The sequence below is a fragment of the Canis lupus genome, chromosome 28 (genome assembly GCF_011100685.1).
Source record: "Canis lupus familiaris isolate Mischka breed German Shepherd chromosome 28, alternate assembly UU_Cfam_GSD_1.0, whole genome shotgun sequence".
Classification (NCBI taxonomy): Eukaryota; Metazoa; Chordata; class Mammalia; order Carnivora; family Canidae; genus Canis; species Canis lupus.
The window spans coordinates 40599183-40611842 of NC_049249.1; the positions used below are offsets into that span (position 1 = coordinate 40599183).

Here is a 12660-nt window from a genome sequence, read left to right on the forward strand (position 1 = left end):
GTTCCAGCAAATCTTTCACTCGATTATTAGAAGAGGCGTTTCCAGACCAGAAAGGACGCGCGACTCCACTGTGTGGACCACTCGGTCCCGCGGCACGAGGTGCCCCCTGCATCGCTTTGCCAGCAGCGTGTGGGCCTCATGCTTCCCTCCACCCCGACGGCGGTACCGTCAGGTTTGTTGCTGGGGGGGTTGCCAGACAGGGGAGAGATGGCAACTTCAGTGTGATTTTAATTTGCGTTTCTTTTTAAAAAAAAGTTTAAAAAGGTTTTATTTATTTGAGAGAGAGAGAGAGAGAGAGAGGAAGGGAGGGAGGGAGAGGGAACAAGCAGGGGGAGGTACAGAAGGAGAAGCAGGCTCCCCACCGAGCAGGGAGCCCAACACGGGGCTCGATCCCAGGACCCCAGGACCCTGACCTGAGCCAAAGGCAGACGCTTCACGACTGAGCCACCCAGGCGCCCCAATTTGCATTATTCTTAACACAGGGTGGGGGGGGAGTCGAGTGTCTTTTCATGTATTTAAAGGATATTTGCATTTCTTTTTATGTGAACAGTTTATACAGTTTGCTCATTTCTTTCCATTTTGCTCTGAGGTGGTTTGGCTTTCTTCTAAGATTTTGGAAGTTTCTTTTTTCTTTTTTAAGATTTCATTTATTTATTTATTTGAGACGGGGGGGGAGCACGGGGGGTAGAAGGGTAGAAGCAGAGAGAGAAGCAGATTCCCCATGAAGCAGGGGGCCCGACGTGGGACTCGATCCCAGGACCCCGGGGTCACACCTTGAGCCGAAGGCAGATGCTTCACCAACGGAGCCCCCCAGGTGCCCCAATTTTGGAGGTTTCTTATGGTTTAAGGATGTTCATCCTTTACCGTGATATAAGTGGCATATATTTTCCCCATTTCGTCACTTATCGTTTAACTTTGCTGAGGGTAGAGTTTCTTTAAGTTTCCTCCTTGTTTCCCATGAAAAATCTCATAAACATTTATCTTCTGACAAGATCCGCTCGTCTGGCTAAGCCTCCACCTCAAGCGGGGACCCTCCTTCCACGGTAGATGCTTCGTGATCTCCGGGTTCTGTCTGTCGTGGAGCCACCCCAAGGCCCTGCTGACTGCGCGCGGCTCCCACACCATGTGGGGATCCGAGGTGGGGGTGTCTGGTCCCCTGCCCCCCTCCATCAGGCAGGCCCACTCCCCCTCCTCTTCTCAGTGCTGATGCCCAGGCGCCCGCCTCGTAGCCTCTGTAGAGACCTCTCGGAGAGATCGCTGTCGGGGACACAACCACCACCGGGTGGTGAGAGGACGCCGGGGCCCCGGCCACCTTGCCTGTGTAGACGTGGGTGTGGAAGCCATCCGGGAGTGGAGCCCCCGCTCCGCACTGCATCTCAGGTTCCCGATGCACCTGTGTCCCGGAGCAAAATAAAACACTGGCTCTGAGCCCGTGAGTGTCAGGGCAGTTTGTTAACACCAGGCGGTGGGCAGGAGTGGCAGGGCTTTGTCACCTGGCGTTGCGGAAGATGTTTTTAATTTGTTCTACGTTTTGCTGTGCTGACTGGTCCATTTTTGTGTGGAGAGGAAATCCGGGGAGTTTCAAGACTTATGACCACCTCGCTGCCGTTTTGCTTCTACCCGAGAAGTACATTTCTTAGTTTCTGCTTGATGGTTCTGCTGATGTATGTGGGTTGAAATCTGTTTTATTTTGTGTTATTCTACTTGTTGTTCCTATTTTTCTTCTTTCTTGCCTCCTTTCGCATTGGTGGAGGCGTTTTCGCCTTCTCTTCTATCTAAATGGTATTTATTATGTTTTCTGTTATTTTCGTGATGGTGATAAAGAAGTAGCAAGAAAAAATCGACCTACTGAAGGCCAACCCTAATCCAGACCCTCCCCCTAGATGAGACAGCGGAACTTGGGAAATCTGACGTCATCCCTGTTCTAACTTTTATGTTTGTGTTGGCATTTCATTTCTATCTTGCTTCCCTTTTAACACCACCGGAAACTACTGTTAGTTTTGCGCCGTCGCTTCCTGGTTTAGGTTTCCTCACACATTTAGCACTTTTGCTGCTTTCTGTCTCTTCTTGCGTGTGGAAGCACCCTGTCACCCGAGGCACGGCCTGCAGAGCTTCCTTTACTCAGAACTCGCTTCCTACTCTCTGTCCCTCCCACCTTTTCATGTCTGAAAATTTATTTCTTTCACGAGTGAGCGTGAAAATACTCTTCCTGGGCACAGGGTTCCTGCACGGCCCGTATCTTGAAAGCATATGCAGTGCCCGATTCCATTGCCCTCCTGCTCCCACTGCCCTGATGAGAAGTCCGCGTGACCGTCCTGCCTTTGAACGCGAGCTCTGTTCCTCGGGCAGACTGTTTCTGCTGTTTTTTTCTCCTCATTTTTCATTATTGTATGTCTAGGTTTTGACTTATTTTGCATCTTGGAGTTGTTGTATTTCATCGATTCCAGAGAATTCTTGATCATTTTATCTCTAGATTCTACTCCTGGGGTTTTTTTCCCCCTTCATTTTCCCTTCTGAGAGAGCTTCTCATTCCATCTCTGTTTTCTTACTCTGACTCTGTGTGTTCTCATTCTCTCTCTCTCTTTCTTTTTTGGTCTCTTTTCACTTAATTCTAGGTGATTTCTTCTGAATTATCTTCCCATTTACCACTTCTCTGCTCCACTGCCCAATCTGCCACCAAAAGTATCCATCGGGTGTTTGATTTCAGTGATTATATTTGTTTTTATGAAGTTCTCTCTCCTTGTTCAGCTTAGACGTATCAGTTCTTACAGTTTTCTGCTCCCTGACGTTATTGTCAAGCTTGTAACTTATTTCCTTAAATAAAATAGGAGGAGACTGTGCAGGGGTGTATGGGAGTTCTGCTTTCTGCTCAATTTTGCTGTGAACCTAAAACTGCTCTAAAAATACAGTCTATTTAAAAAATAGAAAGACTTGTTCTTTTGTAACCTGTGTTTGTTAATTCTAATGCCTGAAGACTGAATGGGTCTCTTCTATTTTTTTAGACTCAGTTCTTGCTCATTTGCCTCACCTCCTGGTTTCCTGGCTCTCATTAGCAGCATGTCAGCCACCGTCCTCGAACATTTGCTTGTGGGGTTTCTCTGACACCTCACACAGATATGCCCTTCTCCAGAGAAGGTCATGTCTTCCCCTGCCAGTCAGCCGGGGCACCTAATTGGGACCATGTAGGACCCAGCTCAGCCTGCAGTCCTTGGTGCCACTCGGGTCACCTGCTGTCCAAGGACCAGTCTGTGGTTACCACTCTTGAGGACAGGGGCTCCCCACTGTGACCAAGGGTGCCATCTCTACAGCCCCTTGAAATCGGGGTGCAATGTGGGGGGCATGTTGTTCTGGCATCACCCCCAAGGGCTCAAGCATGGTGTGGATGACCAACAACCCCCCCTGGAGTGAGTACCAGGGTTCTCTCCTGCCTTCCTCCCCCTGAGAGGCTAAGGAGCAGAGGTCCAAGTACAAGGCGGTAGCCAACTTTTTGGCAAGACTGCCTTGATTCTTCAGTAATTAGTGCAGAATGGCCCCTGGGATTAGTCCTGTTGGCATTTTGCTGTCCTCAGTGGAAGGTGAGTTAGTTCTGACCTAACAGCCCCACCACCACCCGAGAAAGAGTTCTGAAATTGTCCCCATGGAGAACTGAGGGGATCTGGGGGTGCTGGCTTCTGTCTGGGTGGATCTGGGAGCAAACGGCTGGCCACAGGACTGTCAGCTTGAGGTCACATGGTTGTGGTCTCATGTACACTTTTGGAATGACGGAGGGTGGGCCAGGGAGCTTTACTCTGTGAACTTGGAAGAGGACATGGAATCGGGAATCCACATCATGAGACAAGTTCTAATCCCAGCGCTTGGGGCTGCTGTCAACCAGGTTTGGAGAAACCAGCAGACTTAGGAGGGTTCAGTTAGCGTAAGGGACACGCCTGGGAAAGGCCTGGCTCCTCTTCCCTTTTCCAACAACTTCTGTTTACCAAGAATTTTAGAAAAGGGTGGTGGTGGTGATGATGATGGTGGTGGTGGTGATGGTGGTGATGGAGATGATGATGACAGTGATGGTGATGGAGGTGATGGAGGCGATGGTGTTGTTGATGATGGTGGTGGTGGTGCTGGTGGTGGTTGTGGTGGTAGTGGTGGTGGTGGTGATGGTGTTGGTGTTGGTGGTGGTTGTGGTGGTGGTGACGAAGGTGATGATGACAGTGATGGTGATGGAGGTGATGGAGGCGATGGTGTTGTTGGTGATGGTGGTGGTGTTGGTGTTGGTGGTGTTGGTGGTGGTGGTGGTGGTGATGGTTTTGGTGTTGGTGGTGGTTGTGGTGGTGGTGATGAAGGTGATGATGACAGTGATGGTGATGGAGGTGATGGAGGCGATGGTGTTGTTGGTGATGGTGGTGGTGTTGGTGTTGATGGTGGTGTTGGTAGTGGTGGTGATGATGGAGGTGATGATGACAGTGATGGTGATGATGGTGGTGGTGGTGATGGTGATGGTGGTGTTGGTAGTGGTGTGTGTGTGTGTGTGTGTGTGTGAAAGACACGAGGTAGTTTCTCTGTGGGCAGGCTCAAGGAATGACTCCTGGATTAATGTTTCTCAGGTCACTCACCTTGGCACGCACCAAGGCTCTGCCAGAGGTTAGGGGCATTGGCGGAGGAGGGAGCAGATGAGTGGTTGTGCTGATTGGGGCGGGTGGGGTGTGGGCAGGTGGAGCATGCACAAGCCTAGACCAGAGCCACCACTGGCAGTCACCTGCTGTCTGGGACTGTCCCTGCAGGGCTGCAGGGCTGACGGCAAACGCTGGGTCGGGAGTCGGGGAGAGGCGGGTGGGTGGGCAGCGTGGATTAAGTGGGGTCAGCTCTGGGGCCCCACTGAGGTGCAGTCAGTGAGCCGAAGTCAGGAACAGAATGGGGAGGCGGCACCCGAGAGGCTGTGGCAGGAATCGGGCCGCAGACACGGGGGACGGGGCGTCTGCACCCTGAGCTTGCGGGAGGGAGGCATCCGGACCCCACGGGTGGACCGGGGCTGTGCTGGGGGCTCCTCGGGGTGGACTCACCGGGACTGCTGGCGCCCGTGTTGTGGGTTTGACTCCTGTGGAGCCAGAGCAGCAATGCTGGGGGCCGGACTCCTGACCTGGAGACGACAGCAAGTTCCTTCTCGGCGGGGAGGGGGGTTTATCAATGACAAAAATGTCGTGCGCGGTGGACACAGGTGTTTCACGTAGGCCCCGGGCGTGACCTGGTGACTGAGAACGAGTCCGAGTAATTGGCTTGAGAGACGGCGAATCAATTACATACAGTTCAGCGTCTTTCTTTTCCCGACATTTGGGAGGAAATGAAAGCCAAGCGGCCCTTGCCAGAAAGCCCGTAGGCCGCGATGCGCCCGAGTGGGGAAGGAGGCGGGAGGCCGCACGGCGTGGCCCCGAAGCGGCCCGCGGGCCCGAGCGGTGGCGCCGCGCTGTCCTTCCTGGGGACGTGGCTCGCCACGCGCTGTGCTTTTAATTAATGCTCGTTCTCACTTCACTGGGTTGCTTGTTTTTCCATCTTAAATTCTGTGTCAACTTGGGCGCCTGGTCAGTGGGAGGCTAACGAGCTGCGGCCTCCTTCTCGGCCAGACCCTGCCCCCAGCCCCACCCGGGCTCGCGGCGCAGGCTGGTGCTGTCAGCTGTCCGCTGCGGTCGCGTGGGGCCTGTTCCCACCGCCTGGCTCCAGAGCCAGAAATCCGAGTCCGGTGTGACCTCCTGGTCCCTGCGACGCCGAGTCCAGCTTCCCTCTGCGGGGGGTGGGGGGCGCTTCGAGCATGGGCCGTGGGGCTAGGGCGGCCCTGGGCGCTGCACCTGTGGGAGCCTCTCACCCCCACACCCCTGCCTGCCACCCTGCACGTCCGGTCCCTCTGTCACACCCTGGGCACACCTCTCGGCTTGTGGCCGAGGAACACAAGTGCCCAGTGCCCCAGCCACCCCCAGGGGAGCCCCCAAATAGCAGGGTGTGGAAAGGGCCCCTCTGGCGTCTGTGGTTCTTTCGGAGCAGCGGGGTTCATGGAAGCCCCCCTTTAAAAGCAGTGGATCAAACTCCAAACAAAATCTGGCTGCCTGGTCCCGGCCACCAGCCTCTTTGGGTGGGCGTGTGGCCCCAGGCATGTAGCCCCAGGGGTGTGACTCTGGGGTGCATGCCACCAAATGCCCCTGGGCCGCAGCCCCTCGCCTGCACCCCCGGCCACCCGCCACTGGCTCCCTGGGCTGTGCCGCGGCCACGCAGCCTGAGGCTGAACACTGTGAGGTGGACACAGCCCTCGGGGCCTGCGTCACGCAGCACGCCCCCCGCTGCGAGCCTGGATCAGGGCACAGCTGCTCAGCGCAGGGTTGAGTCTCCCCAGGTGACAAAGGCTGCTGTGGGGGTGGGGGAAGGGCACGGAGTGTCACCCCAACACCCTGCCCCGGTCGTCTCCTCCTCCCAGGCCCTGACTTCACCTGTGGTGGTCCTCTTGGTGGACTCGTGCCTTAGCCGTCGGCTCCTGGGCCTCATGTTCAGGGGACACGGCACAGGGGTCTGGGTCCGTGGGCCTGGGGTCCTCCTGCCTTAGGTTGATGCTCGGCCTGCTCTAGCTGCCATCTTCTGTGCAAGGGCCGCCAGGGCCGCCAACACAAGCTCAGCAACCACAGGTCCAGACAATGACGTTGACCCATTCACACGAAGTGCTTCCACCTGCCCCCGTCCTTGTCCACCACCCGAGAGGCCGCTGCCTATCCCGGGGGTACGTCAGCCATTGCCACCAGCAGCAGGACCCCCACCCAGCTTGATGGTGAGAAATCCCTCCCCGGGGAGACAGGTCCCCTCCCTGGGGCAGGTCTCTACGGCCACTGCTGGCACTGGCCTCCTCAGCTCGTTACCCTGCAGTCCCTCCTCCCCCAGGCCAACCTGAGCAAATGGCCCGTGTGGGTCTTGGGGACTAAGGAGGAGGAAGAGGAGCGAGCCAGGGGAGCGGGGAGCAGGGGAGGAGGGACACTGGGTCATGGGCTGATTCAGCTGCCGGTCAGTGACCCCCTCCGGGTGGAATCCCACGGGAGCCGTGCGGGAGGATGGATGGACCGAGGGTGTGCAGCAGGACAGCGGGACACCCGAGCACTGCCTTGCGGGGTGGTGGTGGGGCGGGTGGGACAAGGACACGGGTGTCCAGCCCGGGCTCAGGGTGTGGCAGGCGGTCAGCCCTGCAGCAAGGGAGGTGCTGGGTGTCCTGCTCGGATGCCTCTGCCCGAGTCACCTTCCTCTTACTCAGCGGCCAGTGAGGCCTTGGCCTGGAAGAAGGGCAGCAGTGTCCTGTGTTTATGACCCTCGTGAAAGGGCTGTTGTCTCCGTCCTCCTGGAGACAGCAGCCCTGTGCGCCAGCATGAATGGGGCTATTCTGTGCTGTGGCTCTGGGCTAAGCACACTCGCTAGCACCGGCACAAAGGGGCCGTGTCCACGCGGCACACGGGGCACAGGGCACGGACAGGGCCCCGGGGAGTGCAGGACGTGGGCTGCTCCTGGCCAGGAGGAGCCGTGCACACCTGCTCCAGTCATCATGACGGAGCCTGACCCGCAGGGGTCAGTGGTGCTAGTAGTGGGCTGCGTCCCCGGGCCTCCCTTGTGGGTGTGGGCACGGTTGGGGCACGGGCTGTGTGAGGTCAGGGGCGGGGCTGCCTCTGTCAGGTGAAGGCCTCGAGCGGCACCTGTGGGGACGACAGTCCGGGTGAGGAGCTGGCGTCTGAGGCTGGGGCTCGCGGGCTCTAGGAGCAGCCAGTGCACAGGGTGCAGGCCATGTCCCTGCAGAGCAGGCACAGGGGTGTGAGTGCAGGGGTGAGGGTGCAGGAGTGCGGGAGCAGGTGTGGGCACAGGTGAGGGCACGTGTGTGCGGGTGCAGGTGTGAGGGCACAGGGGTGAGGGTGCAGGAGTGCGGGAGCAGGTGTGTGGGCACAGGTGAGGGCACGTGTGTGTGGGTGCAGGTGTGAGGGCACAGGGGTGAGGGCGTAGGGGCACGGGAGCAGGTGTGTGGGCACAGGTGAGGGCACATGTGTGTGGGCGCAGGGGTGAGGGCATGGGTGAGGGCGCGGGAGCAAGCGTGCAGGTGCTGGTGTGCAGACGCAAGGGCATGGGTGCAGGGGCGCGGGCGCAGGGGTGGGTGTGAGCCGCCCCTCCCGGCAGGAGAGCCCGCCTTCCGGGCCGGGCCAGGATGCAGCAGCCTGCGTCCCCACCAGGTGCTCGTGTCACAGGCACCGTGACCAGGGGTGAGTGCGGCCCCGGGTGGTTGCAGAGTCGCACTTGATCTCAGCGGAAGGGACTACTGACCCTACAGGCTTTGGCTCTGGATCTCGAGGCGCCTCCAGCCCGAAGGGCGGAGCCTCTGTCTCCGGGCCGGGGGCCCTGTGCCTTCGGTTCTGGGGACTGTCCCCAGGTTCCCTGCACACGACGGCCCCGGCGGGGAGGGAACCCCACAGCGGTGCTCTGCTGTCTGATGCTGAGCGGCGCCCGTGCCTCAGGGCCCGTTTCCTCCATGTGTCTCTGCTACAGGCCATGGGTCGGGGGCGGGGCTTTCTTCTGGAAAGTTCTGTGGGGCCCGGCGCTGGCGACGGGGTTGCCGGGTTCCCAGGGAAGGGGGTGCGATGAAGCCCCTGTGATGGTCTCCGTGCTGCGCCCATCAGGGGACACTGGTCCTCCCGCGGTGGAAGGGCCCGTCTGAGGTCTTCGCAGGAGCTGAGGTTGGCCAGGAATCTTCTGGAGCAAGGCCGCTGTCCGGAGGGTGGAGGCGGGAATCGTTCACTCATCGGGGTCAGGAGGGTCCTTCACACACACGGTGCATGTTTTTCCGAGGAAAGTCGGTGTTTTACGTGGTACCTGCGGCCACGTGTGACGGCCGGGCTGTCCTGCGGGCTCCGGCCCTGCTGCATGTGTCCGTGCCAGTAGGTCTGCATTGCCCTGTCCTTGGGGTCGGAGGACAGTCCCTCGGGGTGTCTGAGCTCAGGACGGTGGCGCACCCTTGGGAGGCACTGCCAGGCAGAGCCAGGCCCACCCAGCCCTGGGCCACGCGCACCCACTGGGCTCCCGGTGTCCCGAGGTCGACGTCGCCGCGGAGAAGCACACGGGAGTTGGGAAGTTGACCTCATGTTGGAAGCTTTCCGTGTCAGGGCGATGGAGCTGCAGTGTCAGACGTAAATGGGATTGCTGGCAAGGTGGCCGTGAGGGCGGGAGGGTGGGAGGCCTTCCCCCGGCTGCTGGGTGGAAGGGGCTGCGGGGAGAGAGCAGGGGAGGGGCGGGAGGGGTGGGGGGGCGGGGGGGGGCAGGCGGAGACAAACCCGGTGGGTGCTCGGACCCTCAAATGCCCCCCCCCAGGAGGGCTGCAAGTGCCCAGCAGGCCCGAGGGGTGAGCTTGTCGCTCGCTACTCACTCGGGGCGGGACGCGTGTCAGGGAGACTCAAGAGCCAACCTGTGCTCTCCCAGGTTCGGGGCTTGAAATGATGGGACCGGACCCCCCACCAGGAGCAACCGTAAGACAGTCCAGGCAGGCGACCCTGGGGCGGGGGCGGGGACGCAAGGGTGGCTCCGAGGGACGGGGACAGGGCGATACAGATGCAGGAAAAGCGTTTCATAAATCGTAACAGCCGCCCGCAAGACGTTTAAAAACATGCACTTAGCAAATTTGGGATACGGGGGCGTCTCTAACCTGAGGAGCAGAAGCCGAGGGGATTCCCTTCGAGACCATCCTGAGAGGAGGCTGCTAATCCCCGCGCCTGCCTCCGATCACGCGGCAGGTCCCGTGCAGCCCGGAGCGCAGGAGGACTAGTTCGCACCCACGAACCGCAGAGGCGCAGCGGAACCGCGGCCCGGGGAAGGCAGGCCAGGGCCGCGGGGCTAAGAGACCTCGGGAAGCTGCCGGCACAGGGTCAGTGGAGAGACACCAATGACGGGGCGCCTGGCGGGCTCAGGCGGTGGCGCGGGCGACTCTCGATCTCGGGGCTGTGACTTGGAGCTCCAGTTGGGTGTGGACGTGACTTAAAATCTTAAAAAAAAAATCGACACTGTTTCTCTACGGCAGCTCACCGCCGGTGACAGAGGGGAGAGGCGGCAGCGACTCTCGACGCGCCTCGCGTGATGGTAGCGCGGACGTGAGGCTCCGGCGGAAGACACAGCAGACAGCGTGCGGACCCTTTCGGAGAAGATGTCCAGCTTCGTGGAGAGACATAAAAAATATATATATATCCTAAATGGATGGAGAGCTCTACTAGGTCGCAGAAAGACGTGGTCTCAAAAAGATGTCAGCCGCTTCCCAGTTAACGGGTACGTTGGGTGTCATTCCCCTCAGGATCCCCGTGGGCTTCCTTGCTCTGGACACGTTGACGTAGACGAATCAATGTCAAAAAAAAAAAAAAAAAAAAAAAAAGCCAAGTTCGAAAAGCAACAGGGCAAAGGAGACGCACCCGGCCAGACGTCAAGACTTCTGACAACTGTGTAACCGAGTGGAGTGACGTTGGTGCAGCTTGAGGACGAACCAGGTGGCGCGGAGCCCCGGGAGCGCGAGGTGAGCAGGGCCCGCTGGCACCACGACGGCGGGAGGGACGGTCGGCATCCTCGCTAAGGGGGACGGCACGTTGGCTTTCCACGCGAGACGATCCCCGAAAACGAACTTCGGAGGGTGCCTTGGTGCGTCGGGGCAGCATTTCTTAAGCAAGAAACAAACGATCATAAAACAGAGGAAAAGATGGATCCCGGGGTCCCGGGGTCGAGTCCCGCATCGGGCTCCCCGGTCAGCGGGGAGCCTGCTTCTCCCTCGGCCTGTGTCTCTGCCTCTCTCTGTGTGTCTCTCATGAATAAATAAATAAAATCTTAAAAAAAAAAGAGAGAGAGAGAGAGAAAGACTTGCCAAGACTTTACCAACAGAGGTTAACGTCCAGACTATATCCTGGCCTCCTTCGCAGCCACAAAGGACAAGTAAGCAACAGAGACAAAGGTGACAAAGGTGACGGGAGGGACGGAGGATGGCGGGGGCAGAAGCGCGGCCAGCGATCGGCACGGCGAAGACGAGCCGCCTCGTCGGGAGTCAGAGCTGCAGCCATGGCAGGGGCCGGCGTCACGCTGTGGGGGGGCACAGGTGCATCCCGGGGCCCTGGCGGCGGCTCTGGAGAGTGTCCCCGGCGGGCACCTGCCCAGAGCCTTCGGAGCAGACGCAGATGCGTGCGGGGCTGTGCTGACTGCAGCGTCGTTTGTGAAGGTGGGAGGGGCGGCAGGAAACGGACACGTGACATGTGCACCCACGCGGGAGCGAGCTGAGAGCGATGGGCTCTACGAGCACCCGTGAGCCGAGACGTCGAGGACTTGGTGTCGCTCGAGCAAAGCCGATTGCAAAGGACACGTGTGGAGTGACAGCATTTCTGCTGTTTCTCAAGACCAATGAAGCAAATTATAATGAAGACATGTCGTCCGCGCCTGGGAGTGACAAGAGTGGGTCTGGGTGACGAGAGCCGCGGTGCCAGGGGCTAAGCGTGACCCAGGGGGGCCCCAGAGAGGGTCCTGGCGGGAGGCGAGGTGTGGGCCTGAGGGCAGGGGCCTGGGACGCGGGGACCATGGTCAGGCTTGGCGGCCTGGTGGGGTGGGATCGTGCCCTGGGGTGGGGAGAGGGTACCTCAGGGGAGGGGGCAGCGTAACCGTGGATGTGCCCTCCCGGGGGGCCGACACCGGGAGCCCTGGGGCAGCAGTGGGCGCGTGTGGAGCGGCCTGGGGCACAACCAGGCTCCGGGAGGGAGGGAGGAGGCCTGGGGCGGCCACAGAGGTCACACCTGGCGGGGAGGCGGGTGCAGAGGTGAGACCGGGCCCCTCGGGACGGCGACCCGATGGCAGAGACGAAAGTGGCCATGCCTGGGGGTTGCGTGGTGCTCCCGGGCCGCCCTCGCCACAGCTCCTCGGTGCCGTCGGGCCGCAGGGATCCGTCCTGGACGCTCAGCGGGGCCTCCGAGACCTCCGGAGCCGGGGTGGAAGGGAGGCCCGCTCCTGCCCAGGTCTCCCGGCGGGCGGGGGGGGGGGGCGGCCTTCGTAGGGGAGCCCCCGTGCTTTCTCGACATTCTCTACAAGGCGCACGTGCCGCTTCCTGGCTCAGGAAAACAGCTGTGACTTGAATGAGCAAACTGCTCCTGAAGTTCTGGGGCTCAGCACGGCCCTCGGTGCATCCCGCGCTCCCCCACCCCAGCCCCCCGGGGGGTTTGGAAGGGACGGACACCCGCCCTTGGGCGCCTGTGCGAGGACCCTCTGCAAGGGACATGCTGGCGACAGTGATGAGGGGCCTGTAGGTGGGTCTGCACACGCGCCTAAGTTTGTTGGAACACAGAAGTCGTTTTTTGTTTAAGTTTATTGGAAGACAGAAGTCGTTTTTTGTTTATTTTCTTTGTTGTTGAGTTGTAGGAGTTCTCTATGTATTCGGGATACTAATCCCTCATCAGATGCACGATTTGCAAATATTTTTTTCCCCCTTCTGTGCCTTTTTTATTCTGTGGATAGTGTGTCTCAATGCACACAATTTTTATTTTTATGTATTATTTTATTTTTTAAATATTAAAAAAAATAAAAATATTTTATTTACTTATTTGAGAGAGAGAGAAAGAGAGAGAGAGAACACAAGCAGGGGCAGAGGCAGAGGGAGAAGCG

At 58.9% G+C, this 12660-nt stretch overlaps 1 protein-coding gene across 2 annotated transcripts in view; it reads left to right on the forward strand.

Annotated features, from left to right (window-relative positions):
- JAKMIP3 (Janus kinase and microtubule interacting protein 3) overlaps nucleotides 1-12660 on the forward strand; it is a 97378-nt gene that overhangs the window by 8932 nt on the left and 75786 nt on the right. The window contains exon 1 of one of the 2 annotated variants that reach the window (XM_038579156.1): nucleotides 7165-7575. The exons of the other annotated variant lie outside the window; for it this stretch is intronic. The gene's annotated coding sequence lies outside the window, so the exon portion shown is untranslated. Of the gene's footprint in view, nucleotides 1-7164; nucleotides 7576-12660 lie in introns of those variants that run through there. 2 annotated transcript variants of the gene reach the window in all.